Consider the following 26891-nt stretch of genomic DNA (forward strand, 5'->3'; position numbering starts at 1 on the left):
GCCTTCAGAAATATCACTCTAGTTGCCTGAAAAGATTCTGTAGCATAACAATTTATGGCTGCTATGAATTTTACAGCCACCAGGCAAAGCAGTAGAAGTCACTGATGCAGTCTCCAAATTTTGAACCAACATGTGGCATTTATCTGCTATTACCTCCCTCATTAGCCTTTCTAGCCTCCTCACACACACTGTTACACTCCTTACATGATGTGAAATAATTCATCCTTGGCCAATACAACCTTTTGCCTGGCCACAAGCTCCTCTTCTATGCTTGCATCTCACATCCATTTTGCTCTTCAGACAGAATAAAGGCTCCTGCTGCCCTGGTGAAAAACACTGTGCAGATGGTTTGAAACACTCCACTGTTTGCTCCTGTAGCAATAATGAAACCTGGTTGAATTTGAACTCACACTGTTGGTTGCATAATGGATTTCTAAAGGTTTTTTTCCAACATGCATTAACTGGGCAGCAAAATTAACAACAGTTCAAAAATAAGCCCAGCAAAGCTCCCTGCTAAAGTATCAAAATGTCTGCTGAGTTATTATTTACGTAATGGTATATAGGGTATTGTGGCAGAGCCACCAAGGGTCTCAGAACAATTGGTAATAATCCCTTTAACTACAGTATAGTGCAACCGCGGACTGCACCTTTAAACTGCCTGTTAACTGTACTGTATTGTGTTTTCCTGCACTCCACGTGATGACGTCATGACGCTGCTCACGTGACCACCAGTGGCGCGAAGAATGTGATGACGTCATGACGTCAGCTTCCAGAATCTTCCAGTAGTCGTCGAGTGCCCAGCAAGCTGTATAGACCTGTATACCGTTTCTCCTGTAGTTTCCCTGCTAACTTCGTTGTTCATTAAAACCTGTTGATTTGATTCATCGAGTCGAATACTTTATTCAGCTAGGAACCTCCGTTCCTACAGTATTTTATTATATCTTCCCTGTCCTTCAGTGTGGAATTTATTGCTAAAGTCATGAGCCATGGCTCAGACCATAGACTCAGTAGCCTGTGTAAGAAGAAATTGTATTGATTATACATAAAACAGATGCAAAAAATCCACAAAATATGTTTTACATAGTAACTTAATAACCTATCAATTCTTCTTCTACTATTGCCTGTGAAGTCCAGAATCATGGGTGCAAACAAGAAAATTGGTACACACTTTTGTGATGATATCCTTTGTATCACATAAGATTGGTACGTATCCTGGAGTGGGGCTTGAACCCATGACCTTCTGACTCAGAGGCAAGAGCTCTGTGACCAAACCAAGGCTGACATCTTGTCGGATGGCGGGTAAGACATTTTTAGAATTAAATAACAATCTATTATTATTTAGTTTCACTTAAAAATGTTTACTATACTCCTGATACTCCTGATAAGTGTCACATCTTGTTAGTGATCAACACTTTACTGCGTGATAAATTTGTATCAGTTTTCAGACAAGCTACCAGTGTGGTGTCCCACTGCAGGAAAACTGGCACTCTGCCCTCCCCACAGATCTCCGTGTTGGCCTATCAGAGAATGTCTGTTCCTACTCTATCCCGTAGATGTACTTCACTTTTACTAAACCCACATAACAGTGCTAATATTGTTAGCAGTGGGGGGGGGGGGAGATGACAGCTAACATAAAATGTTTTAACTAGTTGAAGGATTAAATAAAATAAAAAATAAAATTAAAATTAAAAGGGGAGAAATAAAAATAGAAAATTCCTAAATGTTCTCAGTGGAAGTTGCCTGCCAAACAAGAGTTAAGTGCTGAAAATCTTTCCAGTTTAAAATCTTGACAAGCACAAAATCAGACATCTGAGAATAAAAAAATAAATTGCACAGACGGTGCTGTAAAGGCTAAAGCTGCTGGCTTCCTTCGTCAATAAAATGGTAATTGTAGTCAACTTATGATATCCTGCTAAATAATCACACCACAGTGTAACTATGGTATTGCACAACCATGCCTGTAGATATCAAGAATGGACAGAAGATATCTATGGCTTCTTTTGTCACAAAAAGAACTGATCCCTTGGGGAGTTGTACATTTAAAAAGCTTTCCAAGTGAGAAAGATTGTCAAATGTGTATAAATGGGCATCTTTAGACTGGGCTGAACCTCGATGAATTGGGAATGGTTGTCATGTCAAATCTCAGTGGGATGTCTGGGCTCATGTTCTTCTAGTTAGAGATTCTGCTGTGGCAGAATGAAACATAATCTTTAATATCACTTTCAATAGATTCAGCTTCAGTGAGATGCAAGGGGATCTTATCTCTATATCTCAATGGATTTGTGCAAGGCAGGTTTTATCCTTAAGCGTAGAAGTCAACTGAGAATTCTGCCTGAGAGTGAACAAGACTCTCTCTCTCATTCAGGTTGTAATCTCTCCTGATGAAAAATGATTAAGAATTACATGTTTGAAACGATGATCAATTTTTTTATTCAATGTGGAAAATAGGCTGAACAATGTTGATGAATGAAACTTTCATTTCTGTATTTAGAGGCTATACTGATTATTTCTACATCATGTAACATGCAGGTCAGTAGCAAATGCAAGTGTCCTGGCTATTCCCTTTTCAGATTGCTGAAACCCTTTTCCCATAAAGGACAATTCAATGGCTATGTCAGTTCTTACATTTTTTCCAGATTTGCTAAAGTTAAATAGCTTTAATTTAATGACAGTTAGTATTTTAAGTGAGGGAAAAATAGAAATTTCTAATTAATATAATAATCATCGAACCATAGAATCATGGAATAATACAGCACAGAAGGAGGCCAGTCAACCCACCATGCCAATGTCGGCTCTTTGAAAGAGCTATCCAATGAATCCTGTTCCCCTGCCCTTCCCTCGTATCCCTTCAAATTTACCCCCTTTAAGTAGTTATCCAATTCCCTTTTGAAAGTTATTGTATCTGCTTCCAGGCAGTGCATTCCAGATCATAACAATTTGCTGCATAAAAAAACCCTCAACATCTTGCCTCTGGTTCTTTTGCCAATTATCTTAAATCTGTGTCCTTTAGTTACTGACCCTTCTCCCACTGGAAACAGTTTCTGCTTATTTACTGTATCAAATCCTTCATGATTTATGACACCTCTATTAAATCTCCCCTTAACCTTCTCTGTTCTAAGGCGAACAAGCCCAGCTTCTCCAGTCTCTTAATGTAACTGAAGCCCCTCATCGTTGATACCATTCTGGTAAATCTCCTCTGAACTCTCTCTAAGGCCTTGACATCTTTCCTAATGTGTGGTTCCCAGAATTGAATGCAATACTCCAGCTGGGGCCTAACCAGTGATTTATAAATACAATGAATAATGCTGCAGAACTCATTAGACAAAAGATGACTGAATTCAGGGTTCAAGTATCAGAAAGTTGAGATAAAATTTGTAATAAAAATATAATGGCCTAGAAATTCCCTGTTGTAGCGCCGGCCATTAAGGCCGGTTTTGTTAAAAAATGGCGGTCGCCTCACTTCCGCCCACTTCCGGCGCAGGACACGCCATCCGCCATTTTGGTAAGGGTCATAGCGCTGCCATTGCAAGCCTTGGCCTCTCAATTTTAAATCAGCAGGTCATGATGTCAATCGGCGTGCATTGCCTGATTTGATGCCATGACTGCTATGTTGGATGTTCTTGCTCTCCATAATGCCCTGTCCTGAATACGCACAGAAAAGCATGCATGAAGCAGCCCTGCAGAGACGCTGTGAGTGCTTCTTAAACGGACACACACATCTTTCAGGTAAGTTAGGATTTCAGCTTTTGAATATTTTTTTATATTTTACTGATGTAGTGGCTTGGTGCAATATATTAAAAAAGTTGCAGGAATGCAGGGGGTGCTGCTGGACGCTTGCAAGGATTCAGGTGGTAAAGGAAGGCCTCTGAGAAGACAGAAAATGCTGAAAATACTCAGCAGGTCAGGCAGCATCTGTGGAGAGAGAAAAACAGTTAACGGGCTGAATTTTAATGGGGAAGGTGGTTTGGGGGCAGGGGGGCTCCGAGGCAGTCGGGAAACCTGGGACAATGGGTTTCCCGACTGCCTGATTTGCATGGGAAGCCTCTGTTTCCCACCCACAGCCAGCCAGATTGAGAGGCTGGCTGGCTTTGGTCAGGTAGTCCTGCAGCACTAGGCTGCACAGAGAAGGGAGGGAGGGTCCACGTGGGGGCCAAGGAGCAAACGCAGCAGCAGGGGAGGTGTCCGAGTTGGATTCGGTGCCACAGAGCAGTTGCAGCCGGGCGGGGAAGTGGTGTGGGGGTGGTGGTGTGGTGGTTGTCCGAGTTGGATTGGGGACAATAGAATGGCTGCAGCATGGATGGGGGGTGTCCGAATTGGATCAGGGGCCAGGGGGCACCAGTGACAGAAGGGGGGTGCCCTAGGAGGATCGGGGGGCTAAGGGGCATCAGCAACAGCAGGGGGGTGGGTCCTAGGAGGATCAGGGGCCGAGAAGCATCATCAACAGTGGGAGGGGGGCTGAAGGGGTGGCCAGAGAAGCAGGTGGAGGGGTGCCAGAAGAAGATTGCGGGCCAGGAACAGTACAGGGAGGGCTGGAAGGATGGTGTGGGGTGGCCTCACGGGGGGATTTGAGGCCCGGGGAAATGGGATCAGAGGTCTGTGTGGGGGGCTGGAATCAGAGGCCAGGTGTGTAGAGAGGCTTGGGGAGGGAAGGTGTAAGTGGGTAGAATGGAACCCTCATGGGGGGCTCTCTGATCGCAGGGGGTGGGTTAGGCAGGGATCCTGGATTCAGGAGGTAGGTGTAAGAGCATTTACCTATTGGATCCAGCAGTCTTCCTCTTACATTAGCTGGCGGGTTTCACAAGGTATGCAAAACCAACCAGCTAAAGTTAAATACAAAATGGAGGTTAAAGAAGAGGCTTCAAGCCTCATTATAATAGTTAAATAGATAACACACCTCCTGGCAGCAGATTGGCTGCCCGCCCCCTCCCCACCTGGTCAAATCAGAAATGGGTGGGTTGGAGGCGGGAGGCGCGAGCGGGAAGCTTGAAAAAGCTTCAGAGACCCAGGTAAGGCCTCAGACCACGGGTGTCGGTGGGAGGCGCGAGCAGGAAGCTTTAAAAAGCTTCAGAGACCCAGGTAAGGCCTCAGACCGTGGGTGTCGGTGGGAGGCGCGAGCGGGAAGCTTGAAAAAGCTTCAGAGACCCAGGTAAGGCCTCAGACCGCGGGTGTCGGCGGGAGGTGCAAGTGGGAAGCTTTAAAAAGCTTCAGAGACCCAGGTAAGGCCTCAGACCGCGGGTGTCGGCGGGAGGCGCGAGCAGGAAGCTTAAAAAGGATTCAAAGACCCAGGTAAGGTGTACCAATCTCCAGTCTTGGACCTCAGAGGGAAGGAGAGAGGTAAAAAGTAATCCAAGTGTGACGTCACTAGAAAGCGGGTAAGTGATTGGTTGGTGAGTATTTCTCTCTTTTGAAGCTTAAACTCTGTGGTTTATAGATTCTAAGGTGCAATATTCATCATCTAGAATCGGGGCAGAGGGTATTTAAGAATAATATTAATAAATTTAATTAATTACATAGAATGGGAGATCAGGTGATGTGTTGCTGCTGCAATATGTGGGAGCTGGTGGACACCATTGATGCTCACAGTGATCATATTTGCAGTAAGTGTTGGCTGCTCGAGGAATTCCGGCTCCGTGTTGAAGAGCTGGAGTCCGAGCTTCAAACACTGAGACACATCAGGGAGGGGGAGAGTTACCTGGACTCTGTATCAGGAGGTAGTCACACCAATTAGATTAATTAATTCAGATGTAGTCCGTGGCCAGGGTCAGGGTGGTGTGACTAGAAGTGAGGCAGGTACGGGGATCCAGGAGGTAGTGTTGGAGGAGCCGCAGCCCTTGCTCTTGTCCAACAGGTTTGAGGCTCTTACTCCCTGTGAGGATGGGAACGGGGACTGCGGGGAGGATAAGCAACCCGGCCACAGCACCATGGAGCGGGGAGACAAAAGAAATGTTGTAGTGGTAGAGGATAGTATTGTTAGGGGGATAGATAGAGTTCTTTGCAGCCGAGAGCGAGAGTCCCGAAGGCTGTGTTGCCTGCGCGGTGCCAGGGTTAAGGACATCTCCTCTGGGCTGGAGAGAAACTTGGAGTGGGAGGGGGAGGATCCAGTTGTCGTGGTCCATGTTGGTACCAACGACATAGATAGGACAAGGAAGGAGGTTCTGCTGAGGGAGTTTGAGCAGCTAGGGGCCAAATTAAAAAGCAGACCCACAAAGGTAATAATCTCTGGATTACTACCTGAGCCACGTGCAAATTTGGCTAGGGTAAATAAAATTAGAGAGTTAAATGCGTGGCTCAAAGCCTGGTGTGGGAGAAATGGGTTTTGCTTCCTGGGACACTGGCATCAGTACTGGGACAGGAGAGAGCTGTTCCGTTGGGGCGGACTTCACTTGGCCAGTGCTGGGACTAGAGTCCTGGCGAATTGAATAACTAGGGCTGTAGAGAGGGCTTTAAACTAATTAGTGGGGGGGAGGTTTTAAGAGAGCGAAAAATAAAAATGACAGCGGAGAAGGCAATAAAGCAAGGTAGCAGTGGGGGAATTAAAAACCAGAGCGTGTCAGGAAGGGACAGAATGTATAATGATAAAGGTAAAGTAGTAAAAGGGGTAAAAGCAGGAATAAATTGTCAGAAAACATATTTGAAAGTTCTTTATCTGAATGCACGCAGCATTCATAACAAAATTGACGAGTTGACGGTACAAATAACTACACATGGGTATGATCTGGTGGCCATTACGGAAACATGGCTGCAAGATAATCATGACTGGGAACTAAACATACAAGGGTATTTGACAATTAGGAAGGACAGACAGGAAGGAAAGGGAGGTGGGGTTGCTATGTTAATCAAGGATGGAATCACTGCAATAGTCAGAAATGATATTGGGTCAAAGGATCAGGATAGTGAAATAGTTTGGCTGGAGATAAGGAATAATAAGGGGAAAAAGTCACTAGTGGGCGTAGTCTATAGGCCTCCTAACAGTTGCAACCCTGTTGGTCGGAGTATAAATCAGGAAATAGTTGGGGCTTGTAATAAGGGAACAGCTATTATCATGGGGGATTTTAACTTTCATATTGACTGGACTAATCAAATTGGGCATGGCAGCCTTGAGGAAGAGTTCATAGAGTGTATTAGGGATGGGTTCCTTGAGCAGTATGTAACTGAACCAACCAGGGGACAGGCAATCTTAGATCTAGTCCTGTGTAATGAAACAGGATTAATAAAAAATGTCCCAGTAAAGGATCCCCTTGGAATGAGTGACCATAATATGGTTGAATTCCAAATTCAGTTTGAGGGTGAGAGAGTTGGATCTCAAACCAGCATACTGAGCTTAAATAAAGGAGACTATGAAGGTATGAGAGTAGAATTGACTAAAGTGGACTGGCAAAACAGATTAAAGTGTAAGACGGTACAAGAGCAGTGGTCTACATTCAAGGAGATATTTCACATCTTTCAAGATAAATATATTCCACTGAGGAAAAAGGGGAGTAAAAGAAAAGACAGCCATCCGTGGCTTAGTAAAGTAATAAAGGATAGTATCCGACTGAAAACAAGGGCATATAAAGTAGCCAAATCTAGTGGGAGGATAGAAGATTGGGAAGCATTTAAAAGCCAGCAAACAATAACTAAAAGATTAATTAAGAAAGGGAAGATAGATTATGAAAGTAAACTTGCAAAAAATATAAAAACAGATAGCAAGAGTTTCTACAGCTATATAAAAAGAAAAAGGGTGGCTAAAGTGAACGTTGGTCCCTTAGAGGATGGGACCGGGAAACTAGTGGTGGGGAACATGGAGATGGCAAAGACGCTGAACAAATATTTTGTATCAGTCTTTACAGTAGAGGACACTAAAAATATCCCAACACTGGACAAACAGGGGGCAATGGGGGGGGGGGAGGAGCTAAAGTCGATTAAAATCACTAAGGAGATGGTACTCAGTAAATTAATGGGACTTAAGGCGGGTAAATCCCCTGGACCTGATGGCCTACATCCTAGGATTTTGAGAGAAGTGGTGGTAGGGATTGTGGATGCATTGGTGATTATTTTCCAGAACTCCCTGGACTCAGGAAAGGTCCCGGCAGATTGGAAAACTGCTAATGTAACACCCTTATTTAAGAAGGGAAGTAGACAAAAAGCTGGAAACTATCGACCAGTTAGCCTAACATCTGTGGTTGGCAAAATGTTGGAGTCCATTATTAAGGAAACAGTAACAGAGCATTTGGATAAACATAATTTAATAGGACAGAGTCAGCATGGTTTTATGAAGGGGAAGTCATGTTTGACAAATTTGCTTGAATTCTTTGAGGATGTAACATACAGGGTGGATAAAGGGGAACCTGTGGATGTAGTGTATTTGGACTTCCAAAAGGCATTTGACAAGGTTCCACACAAAAGATTACTGATCAAGATACGAAATCACGGGATTGGGGGTAATACACTGGCATGGGTGGAAGATTGGCTATCTAACAGAGAACAAAGAGTTGGGATAAATGGTTCATTCTCGGGCTGGCAATCAGTAACTAGTTGTGTTCCGCAAGTGTCAGTGCTGGGACCCCAACTCTTTACAATCTATATTAACGATTTGGAGGAAGGGACCGAGTGCAACATATCCAAGTTTGCCGACGATACAAAGATGGGAGGGAAAGCAATGAGTGAGGATGACATAAAAAACCTGCAAAAGGACATAGACAGGCTAAGTGAGTGGGCAGAGATTTGGCAGATGCAATATAATGTTGGAAAGTGTGAGGTTATGCACTTTGGCAGAAAAAATCAAAGAGCAAGTTATTATCTAAATGGAGGGAAACTGCAAAGTGCTAAAGTACAAAGGGATCTGGGGGTCCTGGTGCATGAAACACAAAAAGTTAGTATGCAGGTGCAGCAGGTGATCAGGAAAGCCCATGGAATCTTGACTTTTATTGCAAGGGGGATGGAGTATAAAAACAGGGAAGTCTTGCTGCAGTTATACAGGGTACTGGTGAGGCCACACCTGGAATACTGCATGCAGTTTTGGTTTCCATATTTAAGAAAAGATATACTTGCTCTCGAGGCGGTTCAGAGAAGGTTCACTCGGTTGATTCCGGAGATGAGGGGGTTGACGTATGAGGAAAGGTTGAGTAGGTTGGGACTCTACTCATTGGAGTTCAGAAGAATGAGAGGCGATCTTATCGAAACATATTAAATTGTGAGGGGGCTTGATCGGGTGGATGCGGGGAGGATGTTTCCACTGATGGGTGAGACTAGAACTAGGGGGCATAATCTAAGAATAAGGGGCTGCCGTTTCAAAACTGAGATGAGGAGAAACTTCTTCACTCAGAGGGTAGTAAATCTATGGAATTTGCTACCCCAGAGAGCTGTGGAAGCTGCAACATTAAATAAATTTTAAATGGAGATAGACAGCTTCCTAGCAGATAAGGGAATTAGGGGTTATGGGGAGAGAGCAGGGAAGTGGACGTGAGTCTAGATTCGGGTCAGCCATGATCCTATTGAATGGCGGAGCAGGCCCGAGGGGCCGTATGGCCTACTCCTGCTCCTACTTCTTACGTTCTTATGTTCTTATGTTCAGGCTGGGATCCTGATTTTTAATACTTTGGTCCAGAAATTTGGGTCGGAGGCTTCCCGCGGGTGCAAGCCCTCGACCTGCATTTACCTAGCGCGCCTGCCGTTGTGTTGTGGGCCCACATGGGATTCCGATCCTGGGCCTCCTCCAGCTGCCGGCGCGCAGTGCTTGCGTATCCCAGGGGCGCAGTTAGTTCGAAGCGTCCCCTGGGATCACGTGGGCCATGGAGAGCCAGTCGTAGCAGGGAATCTCCATTCATGAATATGACAGACCTGTCAAATCTATGAATAGAAATCGGCCCCAAAACCTAACTAAAATTTCAAATAATTTTTTTTTTTAATCACATTTTTAACATAACTATATAAATTACATAAAATAACTATTTTAAACAATAATTTGAATTTTTGAAAAAATTAATTACAGTTTTTAACGGGGCTAAAAATAAACTTACCTTTCTTTAAAGTATTTAAAAATAATAAACCTGTGGAAAAAATGTTTTAATTTTACTTAATTCACCACTTACCTTGTTAGAAGTAGGCCTTGTGACTGCTTTTTAAATGCGCAGCTGCTGGAGAATTATCCTCCCGGAGAAACCTGTAAAAAAAACGGAAGTTCCAGGCGTACGCGCTGCCTCTCCGGCACACGCGTTTGACCTGTGAATCTCTTCCTTCAAGGGAACGGAAGTTCCAGTTTCCAGCGCATGCGCAGTGCATGCACAAAACTGGCACTTTTGTTGGCCCTACGCGTGAGTACACAGTGCATACTCACCCGTGGGGACCTGAATTTCTGGCCCTTTAACTACCACACGCCCCCAACCCACCCATTTTTTAGGTTAAAATTTCCCCAACGTTTCAGGTCGAGATGCTGCCTAACCTGCTGAGTATTTCCAGCATTTTCTACTTTTATTTCAGATTTCCAGCATCTGCAGTATTTTGTCTCTGAGAAGATCACTTGCTCACAGTCCTGGGATTGTGCATTGAGCAGTGTGTGAGGCTGGTGGTGCAGTTGGTAGGATACAGCTTTTGAAGATGCTTTCACTGACCTTGACCACTGGTCTGAGGTCATGAAGTTTCTTTGGGCACTGGAGCCAGGTGGTGGGGGCGACATTGCTGGCAGTGACGGTCTCGGTGATCTGGTCACACATCCTTCTTTCTGGAGGGCCTCCTGGCCCCTGTGAGTAGAGGACCTCTCTTGCAGTGTTGACCCCTGCACAAAGCTGGAGTGCTGCGTGCGAGACCCTGGATGCCCCTTCCGTGGCTTGTTGAGCCATTTGTGTTAGTGCTGAAGCACTTTTACCATATTTTTACTTGCAGAAGGCAATTCAGCTTAAAGAGCTGAAGACTGCCATTTTGGAATTATTTTTAATGTTTATTTTTTCAGAAGGCATTTGAGCTCTAAGACTACCTATTTTTAATATTTTATTTATTTTAGAAGGCATTTCCCCTTTAAGGGCTCGAGACTGCTTTCTAAAATGACAGGCTAGCTTTAAGTAAATACTGCCTCGCTCCAGGGATGCTACGGCAATGCTACATTGGGCCTTCTGCTGAGCGCACCACGTGAAACAATGCGTTGCACAGTAAGTTCTGTGCTGCAATCATTTAAATCAGCAGGCAGCACCAAAATAATGGCGCTGCCTGTGCTCTTTTTACCTCGTTAACCCCGCCCCGCGGTGGCACCGCCCATTTTCGCACGTTATCGGATTTCCAAGCCATTACATTTTATGTCTGGCATGTGTGTCCATCATATTTTCTTTGAACATCTGTCAACTTTCTTCTCATCGATTAATTGCACTGTTTTTTCTTTTTTTAATTGTTATTATTCAATTTTCATTTCTCATTAATCACATTACATAACATGTTTCCCTCCCAAAACTTTCTACTCAGTCATATTACAGCAAAAATCAACACAATTACACAGCAGCAAAAAAATTCAAAGATATAGTTACCATGGCAGCCCCTCACCCAGTCTGACATTATCATATTAAAAAAAAATCAATATTTAACAAAAAGAAATACAAACTTCTCCATCCCACGTTCCAATTGCTCCACTGTTTCCTCAACCCCATACACATACAGAGTCAACATCCTCCAGTTGAATACTCCCTTTCCTGTTAGATCCTTGTACTCCAGGCTCCGGCTTAATATGATTTTCTAAGTCTCAACATTTATCAGTGCTGTCTTTGGCCACCCAGTCGCTCCTGCGGCTTCCCATGGTGCCATGGTTCTTGCGCTGGCTCCTGTTCCTATTGCTGTTTTCCCATTGTAAGATATCTGTTAAAGAAAAGACAGATCAGATCGCTTAAAGTAAAGGGTATAGTTGGCGCAGATCACTGGAGTAACAGAGGAAGCACCAAAAGCCGTGAGAGAAACTGAAAAAGAAAGAGAAAGGGGACAGTGACAAAGATAACGAAGTAGATTAACAGAGAGTAAAACAGAGATAGAGGGACCGGAATTCAGAGAGAAGCAGGAACTGAATTAAGGAGAGAAAGGATAAAGTGACAGATCGAGTAAGAGAGTAACAAAGAGAAACTATTAAAAGCCAAGAATAGCAGAGAGAGAAAGAGAGAGGTGGAGAGAGAAATACAGATGGAAAAGGAGAGGGGTAGAGGCAGCTGGTTGGTGGTGTGAAGGAGGAGAACCACAGAGGAGCTCTTCTGGGGCCTCCCAAACATCCTGACACAACCTACTGGTCTCCCCAAATGATCGCTGTCCAGAAATCACAACGCACTCCAAAAGCAGCAACAGTATAGCATAGTCCAACTTTGCAGGTTGGAGTATTCCCTGAATGGTCCAGATTTCTCCCACCCTGAAAAAGACTCTAAATGGCAATTCCAAGACTTCAGGAGAAACATGGTGAGATTAGCTCAGTACAAGTAACATATACAGAGTATAGCTGTCAACATCACAAATAACCCGTTGTAATGTATATACCTTTAAGGAGGGAACTATCTTATACAGCTCATGTATACTGCAGTACCGGCAGTGACCACACCTGTATATAGCACTGAGTAGTAATCTGTACAGATCAGTTCCAGTGTGAACCACGTTGAGTAAACACCTGTTGTACCGTTCTCCTGCAGTCTGTGTCTTATTATACACGGACACAACATTGGTGACAAGGCAAGTTCGAACCTACCTGCAACTCTGCATCACCTCCCGGGGATTCGTTCCTGGAGAGCACGGTGGCATAGTGGTTAGCACTGTTGCCTCACAGCGCCAGGGACCCGGGTTCGAATCCGGCCTCGGGTGACTGTCTGTGTGGAGTTTGCACATTCTCCCCGTGTTTGTGTGGGTTTTCTCCGGGTGCTCCGGTTTCCTCCCACAGTCCAAAGATGTGTGGGTTAGGTTGATTGGCTATGATAAATTGACCCTTAGTGTTAGGGGGATTAAATACGTGGGGTTACAGGGATAGGGTGGGATATGTGTTGGGGTTATGGGGATCGGGTGGGATATGTGTCGGTGCAGGCTCGATAGGCCGAAATGGCCTCTATCTGCACTGTGGGGTTTCTGTGATTCTGTGATTGGTGGATTGGAGGTCAAGGCCAGAGACTCGGGCGTCGACAACGGGCAACCGCCCAGTCATCCAGCAGAGACTCGAGAATTGCGGGGGAGGCTGTCGAGAGCCAGGTTTGGCTTTCCATTCGAGGTGGTCCAGCGAAACGGGCTGGCAACAGTTAGTGCGCAGACCCTTCCCGGACAGCGGCGGGCTAGAGCCCGACTGAGCGGCACAGCAAAGGGCTGAGAAGCGTCGACGGGGGAGAGAGAGAGAGGGCAGAGCGTACAGGACGCAGCCGGTGTTCAGGGGCCGAGCAGCGTCAAAGAGAGAGAGACGCGCAGAAACCCGCGAAGCGCCGCCATTGCCATGAGGACTGCCGAGAGCGGCATTGGCAGCAGCACAGGAGAAGCGTGCGAAACCTACAGGGCGCTGCCATTGCCACGAGAACCGCCGGGAGCGGCGTTGGCAGCAGCGGGGGAGGAAGGAAAGCGGGGGAGACGCCATTTTAAGCCATTGGGAGACGCCATTTTAAACCACACCCAAAATGCCGAAGAGTGGCAGTATCACCGCATTTGACAATGAAGTCGAAGATTGGACTACATATGTTGAACGAATAGAAGGATACTGCAAGGCAAATGAGCTGTCAGATGACAAGAAAGCGTCGGTATTGTTAAATTTAATGGGTGCAAAGACGTATGGTTTATTACGAAATCCAGTAACCCCAACAAAGCCAATGGAAAAGAGTTTTGAAGACATAGTAACGATACTACAGGAACATTTAAACCCCACACCGCTGCTGATAGCAGAAAGATTCAAGTTTCACAAACGGAACCAGCGTAAGGATGAAAGCAATGCTGATTATTTAACAGAACTGCGCAAACTATCGAAACACTGCCAGTTTGGAGCGGGACTGGCAGATACCTTAAGGGACAAGTTTGTGTGTGGGCTTCAAAGTGAAGGAACCCAGAAACGGCTTTTATCTGAAAAGGACCTTACGCTGGAAAAGGCTTTCAGCATTGCGTTATCATATGAAGCAGCAGCACGGGGCGCTGCAGAGATACAACAGAGACCGCAAGAATATGGCACAAACAAAATGTCATATGGAACAGAGAAGTGCTATCGCTGCAGCAGAACAACACACGACCAGAATGATTGCTGGTTCAAAGACAAAGTGTGCAGACAGTGTGGAAAAGTAGGACACATAGCACGAGTCTGCAGGTCGGGAAAGAAAACCAGCAATAAGAAACCTACCAAAAAAAAGTACAAGAAGGTACATAAGATGATGGAGAATAGTTCATATGAACAAAAGAGTGATAATGACTCCGAAAGCAGGGAACTGAGTTGTCTGAAACTACATAATGTGATCACAACGGAGGATCACCGAACCATTTGGGTCAATCTCAAGATAGCAGGAGTCCAGGTAAAGATGGAATTGGACACAGGATCAGCCCTAACAGTCATAAACCGACGGGACTACGAGCGGCTATTCTCACACATACCCTTGAGAGACACAAAAATAATTTTGAAGACGTACACTGGGCAAAAAGTCTACCCCAAAGGAAAAATAAGGGTGACCGTTATATATAACGGTAAGGAAACACCAAAACTAGACCTGTATGTATTGCAAGATGGAGGACCACCATTACTGGGACATGAATGGATCCAGAAAATACAACTAGATTGGCATTCCATACAGGCACTGACTGTGGCTGACAAAAAGGATGACGACGTCACACCTGGGCAACTGTCAAAGATCCTAACTGACGCGAAAGAAGTGTTCCAGCAAGGACTCGGAACACTAAAAGGCATGACAGCAACGATTAAAATTGAAGAAAACGCAAGCCCAAAATTTTTTAAGGCCAGACCGATACCTTATGCGATCCGCCCAGCCGTTGAAGCAGAGCTGGAGAGTCTGGAACGTTCAGGTGTACTGCCCAATGTAGACTGGAGTGAGTGGGCTACACCCATCGTCCCTGTGATGAAAAAATCATTGAGCAGCAGGCCTGGGGAACCAAGGAAGGTTCGCATCTGTGGGGACTTTAAGGTAACAGTGAACCCGATCCTTCACACCGTACAATATCCACTTCCGCGGATTGAAGATATTTTCACCTCGCTATCTGGAGGGAAACGCTTCACTAAGATTGATCTGGCCCAGGTGTATCTGCAAATGGAGGTAGAAGAAGCATCAAAAAAATACCTCACAATCAACACCCATAAAGGTCTCTACCAATACAAACGGCGGTTTTCGGGGTAGCATCAGCTATGGCTATTTGGCAGAGGGCAATGGAACAAGTCCTGCAAGGGATCCCAGGGACCCAGTGTTATTTGGACGACATCCTGGTCACGGGAGAAAATGAGAGTGATCACCTTGCCAACCTGGAGCAGGTGCTCACTAGATTGCAGGAATATGGGCTCTGAGCTAACCACCCCAAATGCGAGTTTTTTAGAAAACAGATCTCGTTTTGTGGCCACGTTATCGATAAAGAGGGGTTACATAAGTCCCCAGAGAAGATTGAGGCAGTAGTCAAGGTTCCAGCACCGGAATATGTGTCACAACTGAGGTCGTTCCTCGGGCTGGTAAACTACTACCATAAGTTCTTGCCAAATTTGTCTACAATACTACACCCACTGAACACCCTACTGCAAACTGGGGTGCCATGGAAGTGGAGTGACGAATGTAGATGAGCTTTCCAGAAGAGCAAAACACTAATCACATCGAAAGAGGTATTGGCCCATTACAACCCAGCATTACCAATTCGGTTGGCATGTGATGCTTCACCCTACGGCATTGGAGCGGTGCTGTTCCACAAATTCTCAGACGGCTCAGAGAGGCCAATAGCCTTTGCGTCACGATCACTAACCTCAGCTGAGCGTAACTACGCCCAGATTGACAGGGAGGCCCTCAGCTTATTGTGGGGAGTGAAAAAGTTCAATCACTATCTGCACGGGCAGAAATTCACCTTGCTGACTGATCACCAGCCTCTTGTCTCCATTTTTAATCCGAAGAAGGGCGGTCCGGTGATGACTGCGCAACGACTACAAAGATAGTCACTTTTTCTAGGGGCGCACCACTATGAGATTGAATATAAGGGCACGAAACAACATGGAAATGCTGATGGGCTATCATGCCTGCCACTGCCTACTGCGGAGGAAGCACCAGCAGTGGATCCTGTTGAAATATTCCATTCAACTATAGTTGAATACCTACCGTTAACTAACGCTTGTATCGAAATGGAAACCCGAAATGACCCGACACTGTCTCGGGTATATGATTTGATGGTGAAGGGATGGCCAGCACATGGCGACTCACTGTTGCCAGCATTCTCGACAAGGAGAGAACAGCTGTCAGTGTGCCGGCAGACCTTGATGTGTGGATCCCGAGTGGTAATTCCACCCAAGTTAAGGGATAGAGTGCTCAATGAGCTTCATGAGGGTCATCTGGGAGGGGTAAAAATGAAAAGCCTAGCCAGGGCTTATGTGTGGTGGCCGGGAATCAATAAACAAATCGAGGACCTGACCAAGAGCTGCTCAGGATGCCAGAAAGTCCAAAATGCACCACCACAGGCCCCTCTACACCCATGGGAGTGGCCCTCATCTCCATGGCAACGGGTGCATATTGATTTTGCTGGTCCATTCATGGACTCAATGTTTTTAATAGCCGTGGATGCGCACTCGAAATGGCCTGAGGTCATCAAAATGTCCTCCACCACCACGGAGAAAACTATTGCATTCCTACGGACCATTTTTGCCAGGAATGGCTTGCCAGAACAGATTTGCTCCGACAACGGACCACAGTTTGTGTCCGAAGAGTTCCGGAGGTTCTTGAAAAAGAATGGGGTAAGGCATTACACATCCGCCCCGTATCATCCAGCCACAAATGGATTGGCTGAGAGGTTCGTACAAACCTTTAAGAAGGCAATAAAGGCTATGTACAATGACAACATTCCGCTGCAGCACAAGGTGGACAATTTCCCGTTCGCCTACCGGAATGCGACACATGCAGTCACCAACCAGGCCCCAGCCATGATGTTCTTTAACCGAAGGTTAAGATCTCGCCTGGATTTGCTCAGACTAAACGTATGAAGAGATGTTGAGAGTAAGCAATTCCAGCACATCCATGAGAAGCCAACAAGGAGCTTCAATGTAGGGCAACCAGTCTTGGCCCGCGACGACCGAACAGAAAAATGGCAGCCAGGAACGATATGCACACGGCAGGGCCCACTAATGTACACAGTGGACGTTGGGGAGAGCATCTTGAGACGCCATGCTGACCAGATCCTAGAGTCACAGGAACAAGTCAACCCCATGCCTCGCCCATACGTACCTGGTGATGAAGCCGATGTACAGGTCGCATCTACCCCAGAAACAGTAGCATCGGAAGCTGATGAACCAACCGACGACAGGGGGCCAGAATTGCCTCTGCACCAAGAGCGAGACACTCGGGAAAGGCGCTATCCTGAAAGGATCAGGAAGCCTCCCCAAAGACTGAATATATAGACTATTTTCAGCTAATGTCGCATGTTAATTGTAATTAGTTTGATATTTAATTGTTAAGTGAGTGTTATGGTACTGTTAATCTAAAAGGGGAGGAATTGTAATGTATATACCTTTAAGGGGGGAACTATCTTTTACAGCTCATGCATACTGCAGTACCGGCAGTGACCACACCTCTATATAGCAGTGAGTAGTAATCTGTACAGATCAGTTCCAGTGTGAGCCACGTTGAGTAAACACCTGTTGTACCATTCTCCTGCAGTCTGTGTCTTATTATACATGGACACAACACCCGTGAACAACATTGTTTTAATTGGACTTTAATCTGGAAAGTCAAAGAAAATTGTGTTCTTACTTTATTTGCATTACATTTTCAAGAAGGCTGACTTTGCCTCTGGTATGTCTTCAGGAGATTTCACATCACTGTGCTTTACTTCCCATTGTTCTTCTCCTCCATTTGGCCTCCTCCAAAACCTAAATTTGAGGACTTGATCTATAAGTATTCCTCAGATTCCTCAGCTGTATAAGATTAATCCTCATTCAATCTAACCATTTCCTTTCATACTTTTGCTCACTTACTCGGTAATCACAGCTGTCTCTCATTCAGAACTCTATTTCAGGCGCTCTATGCTTATTAATTTGGATGAATATGCACCAAATCCTTTTATTTTCAGCTATCTTCCGCCCTGCAGATGTTTCCCGTTAAAAACTCTTCTCTAGTCCTTGACTTCCTGCTTCATATTCGCTTGGATAAACTTGTCCCTCAAGTCCTACTCACAGTTTTTAACTGTCAGTGATATGTAGCTCTACTTCTTGCTTTGTTTGTTTTGGGTTTGAAAACATTTATTGTTTGGAATAGAGAACAAATAGTATTGTAATAGTGCATCACATAAATGGCTACGGGATTGTATGATAGCCAGTAATGTACAAGAATCAGGACGTCAAAATGCAGTGAAATGTAACATCTGATTAAAACTTAAATAAATATCTATAAATGGAATGAAAATGATGCATTTGGTGTGCTTCACTTTTTAAGTAAAGCATTAGTATTCATATACAGTATCAGCAATTGTTGGAATGAATAATTCACACCCAACCCTCAGCCCCCCCCATCAAGAATGTAAGAAAGCAAGGAATGACAATAGACCATTAAAAAGCTATTCCTACACTCTATCGTGGGCTCTACCCAATCCATTTAATCACTTGAGGAGAGATTCTGTATTGTTTCCCCTTGCTGCCCCAGAGGTAAATCAAGCAAAATCCCATAATTATCTAAATTTATACCCTACATGTTAAACCAATTACCTTCCTTGACAGGCATTTTTATGGTTGCAGCTGCTCAGTATCATCACAGATTTATCCTTATAGCCTTCAGTCCAATTCCAAACCAGGTAATTGTCTTTTTTTTTATTTAGGCATTAATTAATACAGCATTAATTGTTTTATCTGTGATTCTTTTTCACATAGACATAATACTGTGGGGAAAATAAAGTCTTCTAATTTGATCTAGTTAACTTTATACTCACCCTTAGTTGTGCCCTGATAGATTCAAAAGATGCCAAACTTGGACTAACAAAATTAAGACTCATTGAAGCCTGCTACTTCAATTATTTATTTTCTGGGGCTTTTAAGCTGTGGAACTCCTTGGGGGGAATTTTAACCCCCAAAAACGGGTGGGTTTTGGTCAGGTGGGAGGTTAAAGTGTCAAAAAACTGAATCCCGACACCAAGCCGCCTCCAACCCGCCCACTTTGGTTTTAATGGAGGCGGGATGGGGGAAAGCGGAGGGTGGGTGCGCGGCCAGCCAATCCGCTCCCAGGTGGCGGGTCGACCATTTAAATATTATAACGAGGCTGCTGTGCCTCAGATTTAACCAGCGTTTCAAATTTAACTGTGTCTGGTTGGGTTTCTCAGGCCTCGGAGAAACCGCCAGCTAAAGTAAGGTGGAGGATTATCAGATCCATGAAGCAAGTACTTTTACACTTAACTCCCGGATCCAACGTTCCTGCCTCACCCATCCTCCATGATCGGAGACGCCCCACGAGGCCTCCGCTTCCCCCCCAAGGCCTCCTAACCCTTCCACGAGGCCTCTGATCCCCTCCACGAGGCCTCCGATTGCCTTCCCGGCCTCAACACACCAATGCTCCAGCCCTGATCCTTTCCTCCCCTATCCTCTCCTCCCAATCCTCTCCTCCCCTGATCCTCTGGCCCCGATCCTCTCCTCCCCCGATCCTCTGGCCCCGATCCTCTCCTCCCTCCCGATCCTCTGGCCCCGATCCTCTCCTCCCGATCCTCTCCTCCTCCGATCGTCTGGCCCTGATCCTCTCCTCCCCCGATCCTCCGGCCACAATGTTTCCATCCCGATGCTCTTTCCCCTCCCCCCAATCCTCCTCCAGCCCCCGACCACCCCCCGGCTCCCACCCAATCCCTCCCTCCCTTTTGGTGCAGTCTAGTGCTGCAAGCCTACTCGCCCGCAGCCAGCCAGCATCTCCATCTTGCTGGCTTCAGGTGGGAAAAAGACCTTCAAAATGCTAATCAGGCCCTGCCATTAAATGCGGCAGGGATGCGCGAAACCCACTCTCCCGGGTTTCCCGACCGCTTCCTAGACCTCCCGCTCCCAACCCGCCTCCCGATTAAAATTCCGTCCCTTATCTCCCTCAGAGATTCCATCCTCCTGCAAACTTTGCCATCACCTAACCATTCCTTCCTGCTTTATCCCTTCTTGTTCACTATTTCAGCTTTCCGCTGGATTGCTCATCAGTCTCCTCATCAATAATTTTTTGTATCCACCCTGAGATTTAAGATCTGTCATTGTTTTCTTGCTTTTGTTTGGTTAGTTTTGTTAGCGCTACAGTAGCTACTTGGAACAGAGATCTAGACCAGAAGGAAGACGTGCCTTACACTAGTTGATTATTGTATGCAAGAAACTTGAGGAATGAAGATCTGAGAATATATAGGGACAATCTTCTCTCTCTCAGCACTGACTGGGAGCAACCTGCCTGCAGGGCACTGAAAGTGTGCCACTACTGAGAAGCACTGTCCCTCATTAACAGGGAGAAAGCTGGCATCGGACACTCTAATGGGTGCAGGGACAGGTACATCAAGAGTAATCCTGCACCCATGAAACTTCCTGTTGTGTATGTACCTTTAAGGGAGTAGCTGGTCTTAGACTGCAGTACCGGCAGTGACCACCCCTGTATAAAAGGCCCTAGCAGGCTTCTGTAGTTTCAGTTTCAAGCTGCCTCTTGTTCAGTAAAGTACCTGTTAAACTGTTCTCCCGAAGTCCGTGTATTATTGAGGCGCGGACATTACAGTGGCGACGAGTAAGTTCGAACTCACCTGCAGTGTGGCATCATTTCACGGGGATCTCGCCTGAAAGGAAGGTCCTAGTCTGAGCAACGGGCGTCGACCAAGGGCAACCGCCCAAAGAATCCATCGGTGTTTGGAGAATTGCGGGAGAGACGGTGGTTCCAGCGAATCGTGCTGGTAGCAGGTAGCGCGCTGACCCTTCCGGACTGCGGTGGGCTCAAGCTCGATCGAGCGGCTCTACGAAACGGGCCGCGCAGCGTCGCCGGGAAAAGAAAACAAGAGAGAGAGGGTGGAGCGCACTGGGCGCGGTCGGTGCTCGAGAACAGGACAGCGGAGAGAAACCAAACGGGGGGGAAGGAAAGCGAGACGCGCTGATGCTGCGGGTCACTGCCATTACCCCGTAGAACGCTAGGAGCAGCGTGGCAGTAAGGGGAAGAAGCAAAAGCACGGGAGGCGCCATTTTATCCCATTGGGGAAGAAGCAAAAGCGCGGGAGGCGCCATTTTATTCCACTGGGGAAGAAGCAAAAGCGCGGGAGGCGCCATTTTAAATCGCCCAAGATGCCAAAAAGTGGCAGTATCACTGCTTTCGAGAATGAGGTAGAAGACTGGACCACGTATGTAGAAAGAATCAAAAGTGTACTGCAAGGCAAATGAGGTGGCTCATGGAAAGAGGGCGTCGGTATTATTAAATCTGATGGGTGCGAGTATGTACGGCCTATTGCGGAATTTAATTACCCCAGCTAAACCAATGGAGAAAAGTTTTGAGGAGATTGTTCATATCTTACAGGAACACCTAAGCCCTACACCACTGCTGATAGCAGAAAGATTCTAATTCCATAAAAGAAACCAGCACAAAGATGAGAGCAATGCTGACTATCTTACGGAACTACGCAAGTTATCGAAGCACTGCCAGTTCGGAGCAGGACTGGAAGACACCTTATGGGATAAGTTTGTCTGTGGGCTCCAGAGTGAAGGAACCCTGAAACGACTACTTTCAAAAAAGGACCTGACGCTAGAACAGGCTTTCAGCGTGGCAGTATCCTACAAAGCAGCAGCACGGGGAGCTGCGGAAATACAACAGAAACCACAAGAATACAGCGCTAATGAAATGGCGTATGGAGCAGAAAAGTGCTATCGCTGCGGCAGAACAACCCATGAGCAGAAGGACTGCTGGTTTAAAGACAAAATATGCAGGCAATGCGGGAAAATGGAACATATAGCAAGAGTCTGCAGGTCGGGAAAGAAGACAAACACGACAAGAACTACTAAGGAACAGTACAGGAAAGTAAAGAAACTGACAGATAGTAGTTCCGAAGATCAGGAGAGTGATGAGGACTCCGAGAGCAGGCGACTAAGTTGTTTAAAATTACACAACGTGATCGCAAAAGAAGATCACCGAACCATTTGGGTCACCCTCATGATAGCAGGGTCCCCAGTGAAGATGGAATTGGACACAGGATCAGCCCTAACTGTCATGAATCGACGAGACTATGAACGGCTATTCTCACACATACCCTTAAAGGACACGTCCATTGTATTGAAGACATACACAGGGCAAAAGGTCTACCCCAGAGGAAAAATAAGGGTGCCAGTTGAATATAACGGAAAGGAAACACAGAAAATATACATGTATATACTACGAGATGGAGGACCACCATTATTGGGACGTGAATGGATCCGAAGACTACAATTGGATTGGCATTCCATTCTGGCACCAACTGTGACTGACAAAAAAGATGATGACGTCGCACCTGGAAGTCTGTCACAAATTCTATCTGACGCAGAAGAGGTGTTCCAACAAGGATTTGGGACTCTAAAAGGAGTAAAGGCAACCATAAAGATTGAGGATAACGCAACCCCAAAATTTTTCAAGGCCAGACCGGTGCCATACGCGATACGCCCAGCTGTGGAAGCTGAACTGGAGAGTCTGGAGCATTCGGGGGTGCTGTCTAAGGTGGACTGGAGCGAGTGGGCCACACCCATCGTTCCTGTAATGAAGTAATTAGTGAGCAGCACGCCTGGGGAGCCAAGGAAGGTTCGCATCTGTGGGGACTTCAAGGTGACTGTGAACCCAGTCCTGCACACAGTACAGTATCCGCTTCCGCGGATAGAAGATATTTTCGCCTCACTATCTGGAGGGAAACGTTTTACAAAGATTGACCTTGCTCAAGCGTATCTACAAATGGAGGTGGAAGAAGCATCTAGGAAATACCTCATGATAAACACTCACAAAGGCCTTTACCAGTACAATCGACTGGTATTTGGGGTAGCATCGGCCCCGGCTATGTGGCAGAGGGCAATGGAACAAGTCCTGCAAGGGATCCCGGGGACCCAGTGTTATTTGGACGACATCCTGGTTACGGGCGAAAATGACAATGAACACCTTGCCAACCTGGAACAGGTGCTCACGAGATTGCAGGAATATGGGCTACGAGCCAACCGTCCCAAATGCGAGTTCTTCAGGAGACAAATCTCGTATTGTGGCCACATGATTGATGAGGAAGGGTTGCATAAGTCGCCGGACAAGATTGAGGCTGTCGTCAAGGCTCCAGCACCAGAAAATGTGTCGCAACTGAGGTCGTTCCTTGGGTTGGTGAACTGCTACCATAAGTTCTTGCCGAATTTATCTACAATTCTGCACCCACTGAACGCCCTCCTTCAAACTGGTGTAACATGGAAATGGAGTGATGAGTGTAAGCATGCCTTTCAGGAATGTAAATGCCAAATCACTTCAAAAGAAGTATTGGCCCACTACAACCCAACACTACCGATTCGGTTGGCATGTGATGCGTCACCTTATGGCATTGGAGTGGTGCTGTCACACAAATTCCGTGACGGTTCAGAGAGGCCAATAGCCTTCGCATCACGCTCACTAACCTCAGCCGAGCGTAACTGCGCCCAGATTGACAGGGAGGCCCTCAGCCTGGTGTGGGGGGTGAAGAAGTTCAATCACTATCTGCACGGGCAGAAATTCACCCTACTGACTGATCATCAACCCCTGGTCTCAATTTTTAACCCAAAGAAGGGCGTTCCGGTGATGATGGCGCAATGGCTGCAAAGATCGTCACTTTTTCTAGGGGCACACCAGTATGACATAGAGTACAAAGGTACAAAACAACATGGAAACGCTGATGGGCTGTCGTGCCGACCGTTGCCTACGGCGGAAGAAGCACCTGCAGTGGACCCGGTGGAGATATTCCATGCGACCATAGTCGAATGTTTGCCTGTTACAAATGCAAGTATTGAGAAGGAAACCCGAAATGACCCGACACTCTCTCGGGTCTATGATTTGACGTTGAAGGGATGGCCAGCATATGGCGACTCACTGTTGCCAGCATTCTCGCCAAGGAGGGAACAGCTGTCAGTGTGCCGGGGAACCTTGATGTGTGGATCCCGAGTGGTAATTCCACCCAAGTTGAGAGATAGAGTACTCAATGAGCTTCACGAGGGTCATCTGGGAGGGGTAAAAATGAAGAGCCTAGCCAGGGCGTTTGTGTGGTGGCCGGGAATCGATAAAGAAATCGAGGATATGACCAAGAGATGCACAGGATGCCAGAAGGTCCAAAACGCTCCACCACAGGCCCCGCTACATCCATGGGAGTGGCCCTCATCTCCATGGCAACGGGTACACATTGATTTCGCTGGTCCATTTATGGACTTAATGGGCTAGATTTTCAGTATGGGCAGTTTTGGGGCGCTAACCTTAGCGCCCGCCCGAAGTTAGCGCCCGCCCCAAAGTAGCGCCCCGTTGCCGGAAATTCAGTGGCTTCGCCCTAAGAGGTTGGTGGAGCGCTAAAAGAGGCGTTCCACTACTATCTTTAGGCGCTAAGCCGGCGGTCCAGAGGGATAGCGCCCAGGCGGGGCGCAGCGCGGGTGCGGTCATTTTTGGACTGACAGCAGACCCCGTGGCGCCGACCAGCTCTTAAAGGGGGAAGGGACGAATTGGTCTGCTGCCACGCCCTGCACACTGCAGCCTTGCAAAGAGGCCTCAACACTGCTGCTCAGCCCCAGGTAGTCATGGCAACGCCAGAGAAGGCCCGTCAGCGTGCCCTGCGCATCTCAGAGGGTGATCTGGACATAATGGTCACAGCTCTGGAGGTGAGGCGCAAGATCTTGTTCCCAGAGAGTGGGAGGAATCCAACCCACCACGACTACACCAAAGCCTGGAAGCAGATCGCCCAGAGGGTGACGTTCACCGGCGATGCCCCCAGGACCCACAAACAATGTCGTAAAAAATAGAACGACCTGACCAGGATTGTCAGGGTGAGTACCCTTTCCAGTCTCCTCCTCATTCTTGCATGTACACCTGACATGATGGGCAAAGGGAGCTGAAAGTCCTATTGGCCAGCCCTCAGCCAGCAGCATTGGGACAGTCATGAGCATCAATTGGCCATTTGGCACTCTACACTCTGGCCAAGCTATTCCACCATGGGAGGCTGTGCACACTACATCAGGGCTTCACTCTGTCCAAGCTATTCCACCATGGGAGGCAGTGCACACTACATCAGGGCTTCACTCTGGCCAAGCTATTCCACCATGGGAGGCAGTGCACACTACATCAGGGCTACACTGCGCACTTACAGCCCGTCCTTTCTCTTGCAGGCTAAAGTAGCCTTTAATCGCCAGGCCCGTGCCAGGGGTGGCCGCGCCAAGCTGCAGAAGCTCACTCGGCTGGAGGAGCGCGTGTGTGTGCTCATGGGAGCCCGTGTGCTCGTCCCCACAGCGTGCGGAGTAGCCGACCCTCCACTGCCCGGCAATGGTAAGGACATCGCCTTTTGGCCCTCTCGCGTCGCACTGGCCCATCTGAGCTACCTCCTTTGCCACTGTCCCACCAATGCGCTGAATGCCACCAGTCCTAACTCCCTCGCTGACGCCGTCTCCTCACTCTGAAGCTACTCTTGTGCATTCCTGCTTTCAGCTGGTGACGACCAGGACCCTGACACTGCCAGTGACAGCACCTCCGAGCAGGAGGAGGAGGAGGAGCAAGCCGGACCATCGGGGGAACAGTCACGTCCCGCAGGAGAGGAGGAAATGCTTGACACCTCCTCACTGGACGAGTGCCTGGAGGAACTGTCGCAGGGCAATGCAGCTTCTGGGACCAGTGGCGTCCAGCCACCCAGGAGCCGTGCGCGTGGCCCGCGGCCTTCCCCCCAAAGGGGGCAAGGATCAGAGGGGAGTGCTGCTGATCGGCACACTCGCCGCCACCAACGTGGCAAGGGTCCCCTAGTTTGGCCCCCTCCTCCCCAGCGGGAGAGTCGCGACTCCAGTCCGGACACCTTCACCTCGGAGGAGGTGCGGAAGCTGGATAAGATGGCCGAGGATTTGGACCGGCGCCACACGGAGCTCATGAGCGTGGTGGGGCGCATGCCTGTGGCCATCGAGTCGCTGGCGACCAGTGTGCGCAAGTTCGGGGCAGCAACTGCCGCGAGTGGCCGCATGCTGACTGATGCCGTCAAGACCCTGGCGGATGTGATGCGGGCGCACACCAGGACAACAGGGGCACTCACTGCTGCCACACGCGCTGTCTCAGGCAGGCATCGCCAGGGCAGCCGCCGCGCTGGACCATCCCAGCAAGCCGCCCCTCGGCTGATTGCTGCGGATCCTGCAGTGCGGGCCCGGCCGAGTGCCACCGCGCCACAGCACCAGCCAGCGCATCCCAGACGCCAGCTGGCCCACATTGCGCCATCCGTCGCCGCCATTCCCCCACTGGGGCGTCAAGGGCAAGTGGCTGCAGCTGATGGTGGCCAGGCTCAGGTGCGCCACTCAGCAGACGGCCCCTCGAGGCCCAAACGCCGTGTAGGCCGCCCCCCAGCGGCATCTGGCGGAAGGGCATCTGAGCCTCAGGCGCCTCCCCCCAGCCTCGCAGCAGCCACTGAGCAGAGCTTGCGAAGGAGCAGCAGGCCGGGCAGGGGAGGCAAAAGGCTGGGCAAGGTCTCGCACTCGCGGGCCACTCAGTAGAGGGTGTGGCCAGCTTTCCTTTTATATGGCGGTGGCCATCTTTATTTTGCCCATGGTTGTGTTGTTGGAGGGCTTATTTTTTGCGTTA

At 47.6% G+C, this 26891-nt stretch overlaps 1 long non-coding RNA gene across 1 annotated transcript; it reads right to left on the reverse strand.

The window, feature by feature from the left end:
- Positions 1–11357: 11357 nt before the first annotated feature.
- LOC147117398 (uncharacterized) lies at positions 11358–19729 on the reverse strand. Its single transcript, XR_015078288.1, has 3 exons — positions 19063–19729; positions 17892–18010; positions 11358–11817 (listed from the first exon to the last, which is right to left on the reverse strand). It is a non-coding gene; the product is annotated as an uncharacterized LOC147117398 (long non-coding RNA).
- Positions 19730–26891: the final 7162 nt, after the last annotated feature.

The sequence above is a fragment of the Somniosus microcephalus genome, chromosome 5, assembly GCF_052327205.1.
Source record: "Somniosus microcephalus isolate GS21.2 chromosome 5, FLI_Smic_1.0, whole genome shotgun sequence".
Classification (NCBI taxonomy): Eukaryota; Metazoa; Chordata; class Chondrichthyes; order Squaliformes; family Somniosidae; genus Somniosus; species Somniosus microcephalus.